Source organism: Lepisma saccharinum, chromosome 17 (assembly GCF_977018435.1).
Source record: "Lepisma saccharinum chromosome 17, izLepSacc3.1, whole genome shotgun sequence".
In the NCBI taxonomy this organism is placed as follows: Eukaryota; Metazoa; Arthropoda; class Insecta; order Zygentoma; family Lepismatidae; genus Lepisma; species Lepisma saccharinum.
In genome coordinates this window covers 16,021,782-16,038,559 of record NC_139245.1, presented here as the reverse complement: position 1 = coordinate 16,038,559, position 16,778 = coordinate 16,021,782, and the positions used below count along the sequence as shown (strand labels likewise).

The 16,778-nt window shown below is 39.1% G+C and overlaps 1 protein-coding gene across 1 annotated transcript in view; it reads left to right on the top strand.

Annotated features, from left to right (window-relative positions):
* The first annotated feature begins 907 nt into the window (after positions 1-907).
* LOC146001547 (uncharacterized) overlaps positions 908-16,778 on the top strand; it is a 104,929-nt gene continuing 89,058 nt past the window's right edge. The window contains exon 1 of the mRNA XM_083138999.1: positions 908-1,138. The gene's annotated coding sequence lies outside the window, so the exon portion shown is untranslated. The remainder of the gene's footprint in view (positions 1,139-16,778) is intronic.

The window sequence follows — 16,778 nt, the reverse complement described above, 5'->3', positions numbered from 1 at the left end:
TCACTGTTAGAAAATACTGAAACAACAACGAAAGTTCGAGACGAATTCAATTTACACTTCGATTCCCTTTGCTGGAGTTTTAGTTATTATTGGTTCTTTTTCTAGCTGTTTAATTAATCAGTCTTAACTACTAAATCAATATACACACAAATGGAATGTAGCTACGTGTCAAACAGTTTTTTTGATTTGAATTATACCGACTGGGCAAACCCAAATGTTCTTTCTAGATACGCCCTTGCCTCGGAGTATAAAAATTGTTTTCCGTCGAGTTGAAGTGAGCAAGTGACTCCTTGTTAGAAATGCAGTTCTTCGTGACAATCATTCTTGTAACCAAGTTGTGTATCTTAGATAAATTTTATTATGTCCTTTCAAATGAAAGAATATTTGTTTCTCTGTTGGTGTTTGAGTGATGTTTGAAATGGAAATAACTGAACGCATATCGAAACTGTTTTATTCAATTCAGCAAATAAAGACGAAGATGAATTTCGTAGTTCATTGTCAAATAGTTATAATTTCCGCGATTCCGATAGCAGCTAGTATCTTCGTGAAACCATGCTCCAAATCAAAGTTGGTGATAATTTCGTCAATAAATAGCCCATAGTTCGATAACGATAATTACTCCATGATTAGCCTATAGAAAATTAGATAAGTACTAATAGCATCCCGTCCCGCAAAATCGCTCAACCATGACCTAAATGAAGAGGGTATTTTCTGCTTAGAAGAAACGCATACTGTTTTCGCTTGCACCTCTCAAAACGTCTCAGAAGCTTGCTGTTATTAACTATTTGGTGTTGTCTGGAGTTGGATTCTCCCAACAGCTGCTGTTGGTGAGGCCTGCACAGCCGCGGCAGCCAGAACGTTGATGTGTACAGGCCGTGATCGGTTGCTCGTGCCAGGTGCCAAGAAATAGATATCGTGAACAGAGCTAGCATAGCACCTTACCATCAAGTACGACGAAGTTCAACAAGAAGCTGCCAGCGTGTCGGTAGTTAAAGTGTAAAGAAGAAATTCTACACACCACTGACAAAGCTCTGGGACATCGAACGTTTCGTTTCTGTGCGCAGGAGGAGGAGTGGCTGGCTGGCATGGCGACTCGTGAGGGGCGAAAAGAAGAACGAAAGCAGCGAGACTTCGAATGGTAAGTTGAAGGAGCGTCTTACTAGACCAAATTAGCTGGAATTTGTGTCATGCTGTTGAGTAATGCGGGCAAGTTGGATGACTGTTTTTGCACGTGGCTTACTTTGTATTTTCTTTTTTAAATTCAGAATCATGAGGTATTGCCATTGTTTATCAAAACAGTCATCATTTGTACCACAGAAATTTGAGATTATTTTAGCAATTGCAACCTGACATTCAAAATAGAAACAGGGTTCTTGAAACATCAATACATCTATACCATTACAAGTAGTAGAGTATGTGACTGTCTATAAAAAAGCATTTGGTTGTAACTGTAAGGATGGGCAAAGAATGTTTCGGTATTGTCTTGTGCCATCAAGATCAGAGTCCAAGCAATATATACTACGATGAAACGGAAAATACCGTACGAACATTCTTGTTAACACGTTATATTGATTTTCAGCACTCTGACAAATTTCCCAATCGTGTTCAAATAAACAGCTTTGAGACACTTTGTAGAGCTTTGCTTCCACACTTTTGGTGTCGTGTTTATGTGTATACATGTGGAGGAAGGGAGATTAGGAATTGGACACGTGACGTATCGTCTGCTAGATACGGATAACAGCTGCGCAGAGCTGTTGCAGAAAATGTTGCATGTAAATACGTTGGTTTGTAAAGAACAGGAGAGTAGAACGAACGTAACAGTTACGTAAATTAATTGATGACTTATCTGAACATTGAATTATTTATGTTCGTTAAGTTTCAACTCTGCTCGAGCAGGCCGCTTTACAGCGAGGAAAAGCGAGTTTTTATTTAATGTTGTTTAATATGGCGTTTATCTAATAACAATATATGTTATTAGACGAATGCACATGCTAGATACAGACATTACTTAACCGTGTTCTATAGCCCGATTTCATGTAGGGCAATATGAAAGTTAATATTTAATTGGTATTGCACAAAGTGTTTTTTAAGACCACTTTATGCTCAGATAGGCTAATCGGCACTGGACCTAAAGTTTAACGCGGGGTCCGAACCACTTGTGCTTCCACTGAGTATCGAAATCGGCACTCCTTGATTTCAAGTCTCCGGCATTACCACTACGCCATCGGAAGACTTAATTAGGAGATAAGGGAAATAATACGACAAACCAAACCCAACCTACAAGGAATTAGTGCAGAATGACTGTTCCGATAGAAAAATATGTGCTACCAATAAAAATTGTTTCTGAATTGTGATCCCTCATGCATGGGCGTAACTTTCGATTTAACTTTGGGGGATCAGGTACGAACTTGAGACTTAACTTTTGGGAGAACAGAGTCGAAAAGTTTTTCATCCCATGAAAATAATGTCCAGGATTATCTGCTAAATAACTGTTACATTTGCGAAATCATAAATATTATTATTTATTACTTAGCTCCTCAGGTCTTAGGATGTTAACGAAAGTATCCTTAACTTGTAAATTCTAACAAACCTGAAAATTGGGGGGCCAAGTTACGCCTGTGGCCTCATGATGGGTTATAAGTTGGTGGAGAAGTTGCCTATCATTGTTCTCGACAAATAAGTTTTTGAAGAGAAAGAAGGGGAGCATAAACGTTAAATAATTTCCATTGTCACCGTTTTGCCCAACAGGGTTATTGATAAGCGGCTCGCATATCACTTTATACTGCAGTCTTGTTCCGATTGGCCTATATGAGCATGCAATTCCCAATAATCTACAAGCATATATTATGCCCAAGTCTAATATTTGTTTGTTATAATTACACTCTGTCCCTTCAGGAGGGAAGAGAAATTATCAGGGAAAAATATCAAAAACCCTACAAGCGCTATAATTGAAAGTAATTACTTTCATGCGGGCAGAAGATTCCTGCACTCTTTCGCTCTCGAATGAGAATACGTAGTGTTAGGCGACTTCCCTTCTGTAAAGTTTGAAGGTCACGACCTAAGTCCACGTGCTATCTGAGACATGGAAAATGGAAGCTTCGCAAGACATTCCGTGAATCGAACTCCATGGAGAATGCTTTGTTTTCTGTGTTCTGCGGAAACGTTTTGTCCTTCAAATCTCGAACACGCCATGAGGCAGTGATTTATCCACACACCCATTCCCCCCTCCCACACACACAAAGGCCCAAATTGTAGTTATTTTGGCTCTAATTTAACTCTTACACCCACCTAAGTACAAACTTACATCCCAGATGGAAAATTCTGGGCGGCGGAAGGTTCGTTCACATGGGTCGCGACCTTCGCTGTGTTTAGCCTCTCTCCCAATCTATATACTCTGTCCCGGAAGTCTCTGGACCAAGGACACGCATAACGGTAGCGAAGAGGAGAAAGCCAGTGGACGGAGTGGAGCAGTACATACTGCTGCAAACTTCTGGTAGCTGCAGTCTCTGCAAACCTGTTCCCTTGGAGGTGTTCTCGAGTCACTACTTGATACAGAGTATAGTAGTTCGGATGCAACCTTAAACTGTAGGTCCAGTTACGAGTAGCTTATCTGTACATAAAGTGGGCCTAGAAACTTAAACCTTTTCTATCTCTGTCGCTCTCTCTTTTTGCCCATGTTATATATTTTCAAAATACTGTACAGGCTACATGCTGGAGTTCATGAAACCAAACTAGTGTCACTATTATGACATTCCTTTTGCTTTAATTTGGCAATAAAATCTTTAAAATATTGTTCGTGATTTAGGTGAAGTCCGAAGGTGGACAGGTCACCTATATTTTGAATATGTTAGCTGGTTCAAATCCGGAAACTTTTCTAACGTTGGAAGCGGCGCCAGCGCCCACCCACAGTCGAATGACATGGGTACCTGGGGGAAAGGCGGTCAGGGGCGTGATGCTGATAACATCACCCCCACTCACGACCGGATCAAGAAAGTGTGGGGCGTTACCCCCACACCCCCTATACGCCTTCATGGCGTGGTGCTTAGCACAGGGGAGCACTTTACTTTTTTAAAAAACTTTTTTTGCCGTAAATCTAGAACTTGTAAGCTGAAATCTTCGTGACCACTAGGTATCTGGTTAATGTATTTAAAGATGGTGGATTTTAAACCTACTGTAGCATAACTTTGGAAAATACACTTGGTGCGGTTGATGTGCGGAAGACCTGGTTTAAATTAAAGCAATATGAATATTGTAAGGTAAATGTGCAAAGTGATACAAATAGTGAAGTTATGGTAATTAAATAATAGAACAGATGAAGAATTTTAGTTGCATGGTCATACTGTTGAATTGGGATTGGTTGTCAATTTCATTCGTTGATAGTCGCTTCACCTATGAATCCGTTTCCGTTAAAGTTCATTACTTTTAAATTTGGAAAAATACAACAGATAATGTAGCAACCATTGCAGTGTAGCATGAAATGATGCAAACGCTTTCGTACATTTATTGACCAAATGTTCAACATGGCAGGCCAACGAAGTATGATATTTGAATCTGTTCTCAGTGCTCGAAGTGGGGGGAACGTGGGAATGCTATCCCCAAAGTTAAAAACATTTTCGTAAAGCATCCTCCAATCTAGTATAATTTGCATAATCATCCCCATACATCCATACAAGCATCCTCACCATTCTCTAAACTGGACCAAACATCAACCCAGCTCAGACTTTCATTTCGAGCATTGTCTGTTCTGCAGTAAATTTTTGGAAGGGGGACAGTAAACCCCCGTAATCCCTTCGATCCTAAGTGTACTTCTTGCACAGTACAGTATCCTCTCAAAAGACCCCTAACTTTGGGTCTTACCGAGATTACTAACAGCATCAGGCCCGTATCCAAGGGGTGGGAGCAGGGGGCCATGGTCCCCCCTCGAGCCATGAAAAAAAATAATTTGAACGTATAAAAACCTACAAAGGAGCAGGGGGCCATGGTCCCCCCTCGAGCCATGAAAAAAAATAATTTGAACGTATAAAAACCTACAAAATTTTGCATGAATTTCGATTTTGTCCTTGCACAAATGAATAGGTTGTTTCTGGACAGAGACAGGCTCTAGAAGTCTGCAGTCTGCAATATTGGGCTATTTTAGTTCTATAACCATTGATACAAGGTTATCAGACGTTCCGATTTAATCGGGACAGTCCATTCCTTTTAATCCATGTCCCGACCTTTTCGCCTCTACTCGGTCACAAATGTTTCACATGATTAGAATTTTCTATACTCTTTACATTATGGAAGAATTCCTCAATGACTGCAATACAAAACCAACCATATAAGGGGCATTTGACTCTCCTTCCGCACGGCAAGGTCTGTGATCCCCTTCCGCCCTCTCCGATATCAGGGCTTTTCTGCAACTGATGTCCATTCTGCCACTCAATGGCTTAGGGCTAATTAATATTATGTAAATAGGAGAATCACAGCAGAATCGTTGCTAGATTTTTGGGGCAAAAAATTGTCTGAAGTACTTTTAACATATATTGTTATTTGTCCAAAATACTCAAGAAATTAAGTACATTATTATTTACGAAATTCTGCCAATCGGAATTTGTTTTACTACAAATTTTGTTCTTTTCTACTTGTAATTGTCTTGAACATAAATGTGACCGTACAACAGACAACTTCCACAGTGTGCAGAAGACATCAAGGCCAAAAAATTCGATGCTACGAGCCGCTGATAATGGCATTTTCTATCCCACATGTATGCATCCCCACTTAATAGCTTATTGGTTGCCACTGGCATTTATTTTTACTGTCGAATAAGATTCTAAAAGCGAAAATACACCATAGAAACAATATTATGCCAGCAGACACACTGCCAGGGTGAAGTCACTTAGCCGTTCCCTTCAGATAATTTATTTACAGGGTTCGCACTGACTCCAAGTCCTGGACAACTGGAGGAGTCAGGAAAGCAAGACTAGGACTGAGGTCATTGGAAACAAATGATTTTTTAAAAAGCTTTCAAAACCTGGAAAGTCATGGGAATTAAATGATTTTTGCTTGGCAGAATTTGTAACCGGAAACTCGTTTCGTTTTATCTTCCCAACAATCTTCCTTTTTGGGTAATATTGCTTATAAAAAGGTTCTTTCATTTTATTTTTCATTTATTTTAAAAAAATGTTCAACAAACGTGATTATTTTGATTAACCTACAAAGTTGAAGTGTAACTCTTATTTTTTAGCATGTTAAATCATTACACAGTTATGTAAAATACCTGGAAAAGTCAGGGACTTTTCAAAATGGGTGTGATCCCTCATCAACCCCACACACATATGTTGCTTTTCGTAGACTATTTGAATTGTTTGCATTATGCACACACACGTAGTTTACACAATTTTTTTTTCGCTCTCTGACATAAACAAATGTCAGTGTCAACTGGAAATATTTGTCACGTTGTTGCATACATATAGGTTAGAGAATGCTGTTCTTCAACATTTCGTAACAAAATGAGCAAATTTCTCTACCCACCCTCTCCTATACCCCCCCCCACACACACACACATATACCAGGTGTATAAGCTTAAATCTGCTGTTTGCTCATAGATGGCGTTAGTGAGCATATGAAGTTACCATGGGCATGCCATACCTGGTGTTTATATGAGTTGGAATCTGCCAACACAAATCAGTGCACATCGTCAGCACGTCCAGACAACAACAGACAGTGTTCCTGTGGTAAGTATGTCTAGAAAAAGAGCATATACGGGAAGCTCTGCTTTTCTGCTTCCATTTGAAGAAATCGGCTGCCGAATCGCATCGAATGCTTGTGGAGGCCTATGGTGACAGTGCTGTATCGGAAACAACGTGCAGGGATTGGATTTGTCGGTTCAAAGATGGCAATTTTGACCTGAGCGACAAGAAGCGTTAAAATCGGCCCAGGAAGGTTGAGGACCATCAATTGCAGGCTCTTTTGGACGAAGACGATACCCAAATGCAAAAGATGCTTGCCGAGCAATTGGGTGTTACTCAAGCAGCCATTTTCATGCGTCTACGTGCCATGGGAAAGGTTCAAAAGATCGGAAAATGGGTGCCGCATGAATTGACCGATCGGCAGCTGGAGAGACGCCACAACACATGCGAAATCTTGCTTGCCAGACAAAAAAGAAAGTCTTTCCTGCATCGTATTGTGACTGGCGATGAAAAGTGGATATATTTCGAGAATCCTAAACGCAAGAAATCGTGGGTTGATCCCGGCCAACCATCAACATCTTCCTCGAGACCAAATCGCTTCGGCTGGAAGACGATGCTGTGTGTTTGGTGGGATCAACAGGGTATTGTCTACTTTGAGCTGTTGAAACCTGGTGAAACTGTCACTGCCCACCACTACCACCAACAACTGATCAAATTGCACCGTGCTCTGCGTGACAAAAGGCCAGATTATCAACAAAGACATGACAAGCTGATTTTCCTCCACGACAATGCCCCATCGCACACGTCAAGACTGGTCCAAAACTACTTGGAGACACGCAACTGGGAGGTGCTACCCCATCCTGCCTATTCACCAGACCTGGCCCCTTCCGGCTACCATCTGTTTTCGTCAATGAGCCACGCCCTCACTGAGCAGCACTTCGATTCGTATGCAGATGTCCGAAAATGGCTTGATGAGTGGTTTGCCTCGAAAGAGAAGGATTTTTTTTTGGTGTGGTATCCACAAATTACCCAAGAGGTGGGCAAAATGTGTAGCTCACGAGGGCAAGTACTTTGAATAAATTTCTTATTGCTTTCTATGAACAAACTATGTGTTTTTCTGACTACAAAACAGCAGATTTAAGCTTATACACCTGGTATATATATATATATATATATATATATATATATATATATATATATATATATATATATATATATATATATATATACAGTGTATAATATGAGAGAAAATTTATTTAAAATGCGCCTATGTGGTCTGTCCCCCCTTCAAAAAAATCCTGAGTACGGGCCTGAATAGCATAGTGCGTACGTGTGAAATAATGGGATTTAACTTAGCAACCCAAGGATGCTACAATTTTAATAGTGATAGTTTAATTGTTACTATTTACTTATTATCAATAATACTTTTGAAATATAACCAACAATGTTTTCTCTCTAAACAATTTTAATGTAATTATTGGCTTCATGTACATTAATAATATTGATCATACCATTATTACTTTTACATTTAACTTTTATATTTTTAAAGCTCATACTTTATGTGTGATATTTACATATGTAATTCATAATCTATTTCAACCAGTGTAGTGTTTGACCAATTTTGATGTATTGTTTCTTTGATTATACAATTTCTGCAAAATGTTTACTAAACAAGTGGGAGGGATTAGGGTCCGTTAATCCCTCCCCCCCCTACGGTCCTAAGGGGTGATGGCCCTGGGCTGAATCAATCGTCTTACATCCCTTCCCATCTATCATAATGTTGTAAGAAGACTACAAAATCGTAGGAATTGCTGATGGTATGCGAAGAATAATATACATGATAAAATGTAATATCAGGTTTAGTTAGTTTTGGTTGACCTTTCTCTCGATCCAACTTCTTAAGGGATGTAAAGAACAAGCCTTACTAAAGACACTCAAATGTCATTATCACTTCCACGTAGTACACTCCCGTAGCTGCAATGTTGCAGGCCAACGAGGCTCTGGCGTCTGGGCCTACAGTCAGTATAATCCTCTGTAGGGTTGTGTGTTGCCCTGTGTTCGTCCTTATAAGTAATGAGCGCCACTTTACAGCCTAACCTTTAAATGAGGTAAGGAGATTTCAGTCCTCAGAGACACGTATTTTCATTATGGTTAGGGGCTTGACCACGTATAGTGTGGTAGATGAAAAAAGCATTAGTGCTGACGAACCCAAAATTTTCGTTCCATTTGTTACGTTCCCACAACTGCAGGGTGTGAGTGGCTCGACACTGTATGTGTAAACAGACACAAGCAGTTGCAGGAACAAAGTTAATTTCCCTCAGCTCCTGTAGTCAGCATCGTGGGAACTCCAAAGGTCCGCACTGGAACCATCTCAGGTGGGCAAAAGAAAGACTCGAACCTCCGGATATAGGTTTTATCTCGTTTTATGAAGGTAAGTCAATTTGTGTACATCGGGATAGATAGGAGCGCGAGACTGAGAAACCGGGTAATTGCAAATGTTGAACGCGATAACTTCTTAAATATCCACCTGGGATCATCCTTATGAACTCTACTCAGTATAGAAAACCTGCGGGGTGTGAGCGACTCAACACTAGGACTGTAAACAGACCCACCCAGGCGCGCATACCAAGAAACAACTCTCTCAGCACGTTGCACGTTGCATTTTCTTGACTTTTTCTTTTTGAAGTGCCGTTTCCTTGACTTCTATTTCCATTTTTCCCCATTTTCTTTCATGTTTGTGCGATCTTAGTTTGATTTCCTCTGCAACTGTCGCTCGAGGTTTTTATCTTCTTCTTCTTTTACTTGAAGTTCACTCTGGCCGTGGGGTGCGGTGAGTGTGGCGTCCTAATTCCGCAGTTCCAATCTGGTTTACTGCGGGATTGTGGTGTCCTCTTAGTTCGTTCCAGAACTTTGCTGTTAGTCTTTTGATGACATCTTCTATCTTATCAATTTCGAGATCTTCATGTATTTGCTGATTAGTTGTGTATCTATCGTGGCCTCTCTCAGCAATGAAATTTCGGCGTATTTATACCCGATTTCTGTACTCTCGAACCCCTGACTAGCAAGTTATGAAGACAAAATCTTCCTTAAATTACAATAGAATGTGAAGATTTTACATAAGTTGGATTTGATAAATTATCCATAAGGTTCTGATACCTTTTTGAGTTAACAAATATTTGTACATCGAGAAGTATAAAATTAAAAACTTCCGCCATTAGTTTATTACATAAAGGTGTACATCAGCATATTTTTTAAATTTTAAATGGCGTTCATTCGATTTCGTCATAACATTCAGTTTATCGGAACAATCAACTCCACTCTTTTTGCCATAACATATCCTTTAGTTTTCACTTTTTACTTTGCACCTTATACATTTTTCTTTCTTTCTTTATAAATGATTTAACAAATTTATCAAAATACGCGTAAGCAAGGCGTAACACAATCCAATCCAACTCTTTTACGTGCTTATTTGGCAGTAGTCGAAGCTGGGATCTTCGGAACGAAGTCCACCACCCAAAACGTTAGGTTACCAGAGTCTCTCGCAGATCAAGAAAGATTAGTTGTATATTTCCTCGTAATTTTTACACATTGGTTCGCCGGACGCAGATAATGAGTAGATACGTTGTGATGCAGTGGGTCTATGCTCTTAGCAAAGATTTGACATACTAACAATTTAATAACTTTACGTCCTCACAATTCACTTCTGCTAGTGTAAATCCTTAAATAGTAACAATAATGTGTAAGATGATAGAACGTGTATTTTTAGAGGGGGGGGGGGGTTCTGTAGCTGGAATTTATAAAAACTAGAACTTTGGAAAGAAAACATATAAAGGGAAACAATCCATGGCTTCCCCCTCCAATTCGGACGCTGAATGTACACATCAATTCTAACCAATCCAATGCGACCATGTTTCATTTTTTCCCCCTTCAGAAACTCATGGCATGGCTTACAAACACAATGTGCCGAGACGGGGTAAAGGTAGCAAATAAACAGAAAGTCGCAAATACTCCAATGCACAGTTGTTCCACCTTTAAAAGGTGATGCATGGTCTGGAACACCAAACGCGTTCAACTCCATAGAGACATTTGTTGGATGTCAACACCCTTGTTGGATCAATAGCGAGGAAGTTGGCTTTGCCCACTGTCTTGTGTAGATCTTACACTGCAGAATTCAAACCTTATTTTATTACACACAATTGCAGTTACATTTACAATTAACAGGTTTTCCTAACAGCAAGATGTGATTTAACGAAGAGGATGCCCGAGATTCCTCACGATAACAATATAAAAATCATATTTATTATCGTAACATATATATTTCAAATGTCTTCAGTGCAATCGACGAGACATATCTTCCTTTTGTAACACTGATGGCCTATACCAACTTATTATCAAGAAATACCTAACAATGGTGGAAGTGTTTGTTAAAGAGTAATATACAATAAGTTTAATGTAAATAAATTCGAAGAAACAGAAAACAAACTCCACTACAAGGTGTCGTGTTTCGTCATTCTGACATTTAGTAATTACCCAGAAATCTGATAAAGTCTTTCTAGAAGTTCATACATATGAATCCTACATACGTTAATTTGTGTTAATACTGGGTTGTGTGTGCGCGCACACACGCACGCGTGTGCATAGGGATGGATTATCTAATACTAGATATAATAACATTAATACATTTGCTTTAATTATTGGATAAGCCCTCTTTGTATTATATTTGACCAAATTTCGCTTCTGCTGTATAGCGAATCGCATGTTCTGCACCTTTGCTGTTCCACTACAGGCGGGATTTGGAGAGAGGGGGGAATGGGTACCCTCTCCAAGTTACGAGTAAATAATAATAAAACAATAATACAACTCATCTATAGTAACTCATCCAAAACCACACGGTGTATTCGATATTTTCTTCAGCTAATTGAAATACAGTGGAACGCATTTTTTTTGTATTACCAGTTAATTAAACAATAATATTATTATTAATAATAATAATTAAGATTATTTCCGTACACCTGTGATGCAAATAGACATGGAAAATGTCATGGTTGTTCGCTCCTTGAAAAAGAATCGGTCTTCAGTGTCGAAAGCCAGATAGGAGCGACAATGGGACTCGATGCGCTGACAACGCGTCAACCAATGAAAAACCGCTTGGCATGCCCTAGGCCTCACTGGACGGTTGTGCCATTGAGTTTAGTTAAATAATTTTTACCGCTGGAATCTGTTCATTTGGGGAGGGAGGGGGGGAAGTAATTTGGTGGCTTTTGGAGATTGTTATGTTAGTGTATTTCTGCATTTAGAGGTGTATTTTTTCATATTCCTCAGCATACTTTGTTTTAGATAATAGTCGTTACTACGTATTGTGTTATGAGTGGAGTGGACCTATGAGTTTGGCTGCTTTTAGATATTTCACTGTTGTTGAAACATTTAGGATTACTGGGCCTCCCCGATGGCGCAGTGGTAGCGTCGTCGCCTTGTAATCAAGGGGTCCTGGGTGGCAAATAGTGGTTCGAATCCCACTTTAAACTGTAGGTCCAGTCTCGATTAGCCTTACTGTGCATAAAGTTGACTTAAAACACCAACTCAATCAATCAATCATTTAGAATTACTTTGTGTGTGTGTGTCTAGAGAGATGGGGAGGTGTTACGTTATACATAATTCTTAACGCTCTTTTCTAAAGCCTCAGTACTCTGATAGTTTTAATGCGGGGAGTCCTCATGCATTGATACCGAATTCTACATGAGAGTATATGAGTTCATGGTATCAGTATTCTGTTATGTTTGTCATCCTTCGTGTGAGAATTTCATCATTTCCCACCTTAATCAATTTACTTGGCTGGCTGAGGATCTTTCATCTTGACATTTTTCCCATTCATCCAATGGCGTTCGGAGGGCGAGGATTGTGGGTTATCACATCCGCAGTCAGAAAGTCGCTTCTCTTGAAATATAGACAGCCGAGTACTGAGCAGCTGGGCACACGAATACATTAAACTTCCATTCTCGTATATGTATCCATCCTCATGCATAAGTTACGTAAATTGTTACGTCACTTCATAGTATGAAGATGTACGCCACAAGTAACTGGGTAACACGGATGGTCGAATATATTTTGGGACCATCGGCATAGGATTATTGGCATGATGTAGTTCCTGTATTGCAGTCTATGTTTATTTTTTCCCAGCGTTTTTTTTTTATCTAGTCAAGATAAACAGACAGAGAACACTGTGTATATAATGATGCAACAGCTGGTGTCGACACATTTAACAGGTGGATTGACTGGAGAAACAGTTTTTACCGCACCTGCGACATATCTTGCAGACACACCAAATGGGGAACGTGGTCTGTGACCAAGAAATGATAAACGTACTTCTCTTGGCTGCAAAGGCAATGCTTTAGGCACTTTTCTTTTCTTTAGAGAATGTTAAACGAATGCTTATAATTCTGCAGATAACCTCAAGTTTTGAAAATATTACATTACGCCTAGTTGTTTACTGCTACATTCATTGCGTCACAAAATTGAACGTACGTCATCCGCATTACGAGAACAAAGGCATTATTAGTCAACAAAGGCATATTTTATCTATACTCTATCCGGTCCATCTCTGGAGCAAGGCCGCGTATAGCGGCAGAAAAGGGGGGTCGAATGGGCAGAGCGAAGCAGAACACGCTGCTGGGAAGGATGGTAACTGCAGTTGCTCGTCTCTACACGCAATCCCTCCCTCTGATGTGTTTATTGGTGGAGTCGTCTCGCGTCATTACTTGCGCAGACTTGTTTTCGCTCACTTGCTCCACAGATAATTGGGACAGAGTATAATTGCATAAACACCATAGAAGAGTAGGCTTGTGGAAGTTGAATTTAGGAAAAATAACCTAATGGCACGTTATAACTTCTGTATGTAATTAATAATTATACAAAATTGATCATACAGTTGAAAACAAATCTATGAAAATGAATCGTACAAATAATGAAAACAAAAATGATACAAATTATGCAAACTTTCATCTTTGTAGGATAATGTGCAGTGCACGTACGGTTCGGGTCATTGGTGTAGTAGTTGGTGCCGAAAGTTTCGTCAAATCGGCAGCAGAATGAAATGTTCGTACCTGGAATCGTTATTTTCTTTCTAAAAGGCAATTAATATTGAAAATTCGGAGTGAAACGTGTGCAAGGAGCCCCAGTAAAATAGAACCACCGTAAGATACACAATGTGACGGAAGATCGATAAATGGAGCTGGTTTTTATAAGGAAAACAGTAAGAAGATACGAACGTCATATCATTATTCACGGGGCGTAATCCGAAATTTTTCATCTAATGTTCCTGCAAATACTGGATATTCAGATTTAGTTTCTGGAAGTCCTTCCATACATCCAGAACATACTGTCATAGACAGTAGCCTGGAAAGCTTCGATTAGCAAGTTGAATAAAAAGATCATGTTTTTGTTTCATCTAATGATAGGAGCACGTGTAATGATTAAGAATTGATATAAGATTAAGATTAAGAAAAAAGGTTTGAGATTATTTTGGCATTTACACCTAATTTAATCGGAAGCATTTGACACTAAATAACGTTCTGGTTGTTGTGTATCGTGTCAAATTACCTCCAAACAGGCTATACGTATTGAACCAGGGTCAACTAATTGAGGAGTTTGTGGTGGTAACTGGAGGAATTATTTTAGGAGCGTCAGGTGGAAGCAAATATAATATGAAACTGCTATTAACTTTCACATCGTAACAACTAAACTGGTAGATTGTGTACGAAGTAAACTAATAGAAGTTACTGTGGCCAAATGACATTGTACAGTCACGGACACTTCTGGGTTGTAAAGATTACATTGAAAGTTTATGGTTCCATTACAATCCAGAAGTGTCCGTGACTGTACCACATATTAAACCGAAGTTCTTTTTGGCAATTAATGGCAAATTTCAGTTCTGTACGTACAAGTTTCATTTTCTATTATACTATATTTAGAATCTTAACGGTTTTGCAGAGGAGCAACCAATGATCAGCTCCGGATACATTCATATATTACAGTACAGTGACTGAAATATGAGAGATTAGAAATCAAACTTGTATAAGAAATACGTTTTTCTCTTCAGAGTACATAGGAAAATAATGTCGTTTTTAACACACACACACACACACACACACACACACACACACAAACATTGTCTGTTGCCATATCTAGAGAAGGGGTTTGTGAGATGAATACCCGTTGAGGTCAAAGGAGGTTACTCGACCGTCCTGGATTTTTCTTTTAAAAATACTATTTTTCTCAACTTATATCATGTTAATGTTTGTATCGGTTAGTTGGCAGAAATGGGTTTTAGTTAAGTGCACTCAATAAAGTCAGTATTAACCCTTCTTGCATTGCTCCTGATAGCCAATTCAGGCTAACGAAACGACTAGATCCATAGGCAAGGTATTCACGTCCAATACTTTATTCCTTTATCCTTTGCCCTGAAGCTGCACTTTAAAGCGGCCTTGAATATACTCATTATTTTTTAAAAGAAGTCCTTTGAGATGTTTGCCATTGAATAAGGAATGTTGATATGCGCTTTCATTATTTGTGTTGCGTTTCTTATTGTTATTGATATACTATGATTTGTTCCAGGTCAGCAATATATTGTGTGCTTGATATTGACTTGACCTCAAAGAAAAGAATCTGAAAATGCAATTTTTCCGATGTAACTTACCAATCTTTCAAGCAGGAGAATGTTCGCACTCCACTGGAACTGGCATTTGTTGTCAGTATTAATCGTACAACATAGCAGTATGAATATTATTAGGTTTCGAATTGGTTTCTGACAAATACGTCACATTAATTTCAATCTTAAAAACAGCTACGGCAAAAGGACAAAGTTAGACTTTTTGAAGTAGGGGAATTAAAGCGGGGAACGCATCGTAACTATTTACTGTTCGTTTCATAGAATATCCCTTTGTTGAAGGGATGTCTAGAAAGTCTTACCTTTTGGTAAGAAAGGAAGTGCAGAATGCGTTACAATCACGTTTCATACAATGATGAATCACATGTATGAACTCGAGTAGCGTTTGTTGGTGGTTACTGGTTTTTCCTCATTCTTTGGGTCACCATTTCTTTCGTTCTTTTTTACTGTAACGTGCATTCGCCAACTTTCAATTATTGCGTTTTGCTAGGGCTATCCCATGGTGTCCTCTGCATGAACCAGCATTGTGTAGCCTACTCTCCCATGGACGCCTGCAGAAATTCTCTAAACAATCGAAATAAGTTTTGTTCTGTAGTGGAAAATATTGATAATCGTGAGACATCATGTTTGTGCGTCAATAGCGGTCATAGAAATACAGGTTGATGAAGATAGGGTGATAGTAAGATGATAAAGAAAATACAGAGGAAAGAGATAAGGTAGTACTAGAAATAATCAAGAACAGAGAGAGAGAGAGAGAGAGAGAGAGAGAGAGAGAGAGTCAACGAGAAGAAATAGACACAGGGAAGAAGGCGAAATTCTAAACAAAAAAAGAGAAAACAGAAAGAGGTAGAAGGAATACAAGTGCAAGAAAGAAATTATTAATAAGTAAATAATTTTTTATGTTCCAATAGTGTCAAATGACCTCCTTGACCCTCCCTGTAGGCGACCATGTACTACTAATATGTTCTTATTCTGCACCTATCCTTTCGGTAGGAAACTGGAGTAAATTAGAGCGTGCAAGGTACCAATTTTCATATTTAACATTGCTTTTCAGCCAATTTTGGCTAATCAAGATGATGAGGATGAAGGGATACTCACAAAGGAAAAATCATGTCATTGCACCCCCAGAAAAATTACCAAAAAAAGGGGAGACTGTCGATATTGAAAAGCAGTGTCCTTAACTTAGATACACTGAGGTCATGTTTACATTTCATCACAAGAAAGTAGTGTTTTAAGATACCAAAAGAGGGCTTGAGAATGGGAGAAAAGAAGAGAATTAAAGATCCAGACAGAGGGAGTAAAACATAAGTGAGAAACGTAAAGAAAGAGAAACAAAGAAATGACGCACACACACATACATAGAGAGAGATAGAAGAGGGTACAAAAATTGAAATACAGATGCAAGGCAGACACACGCAAAGAGGGAAGAGAAATAAAGTCGCGGC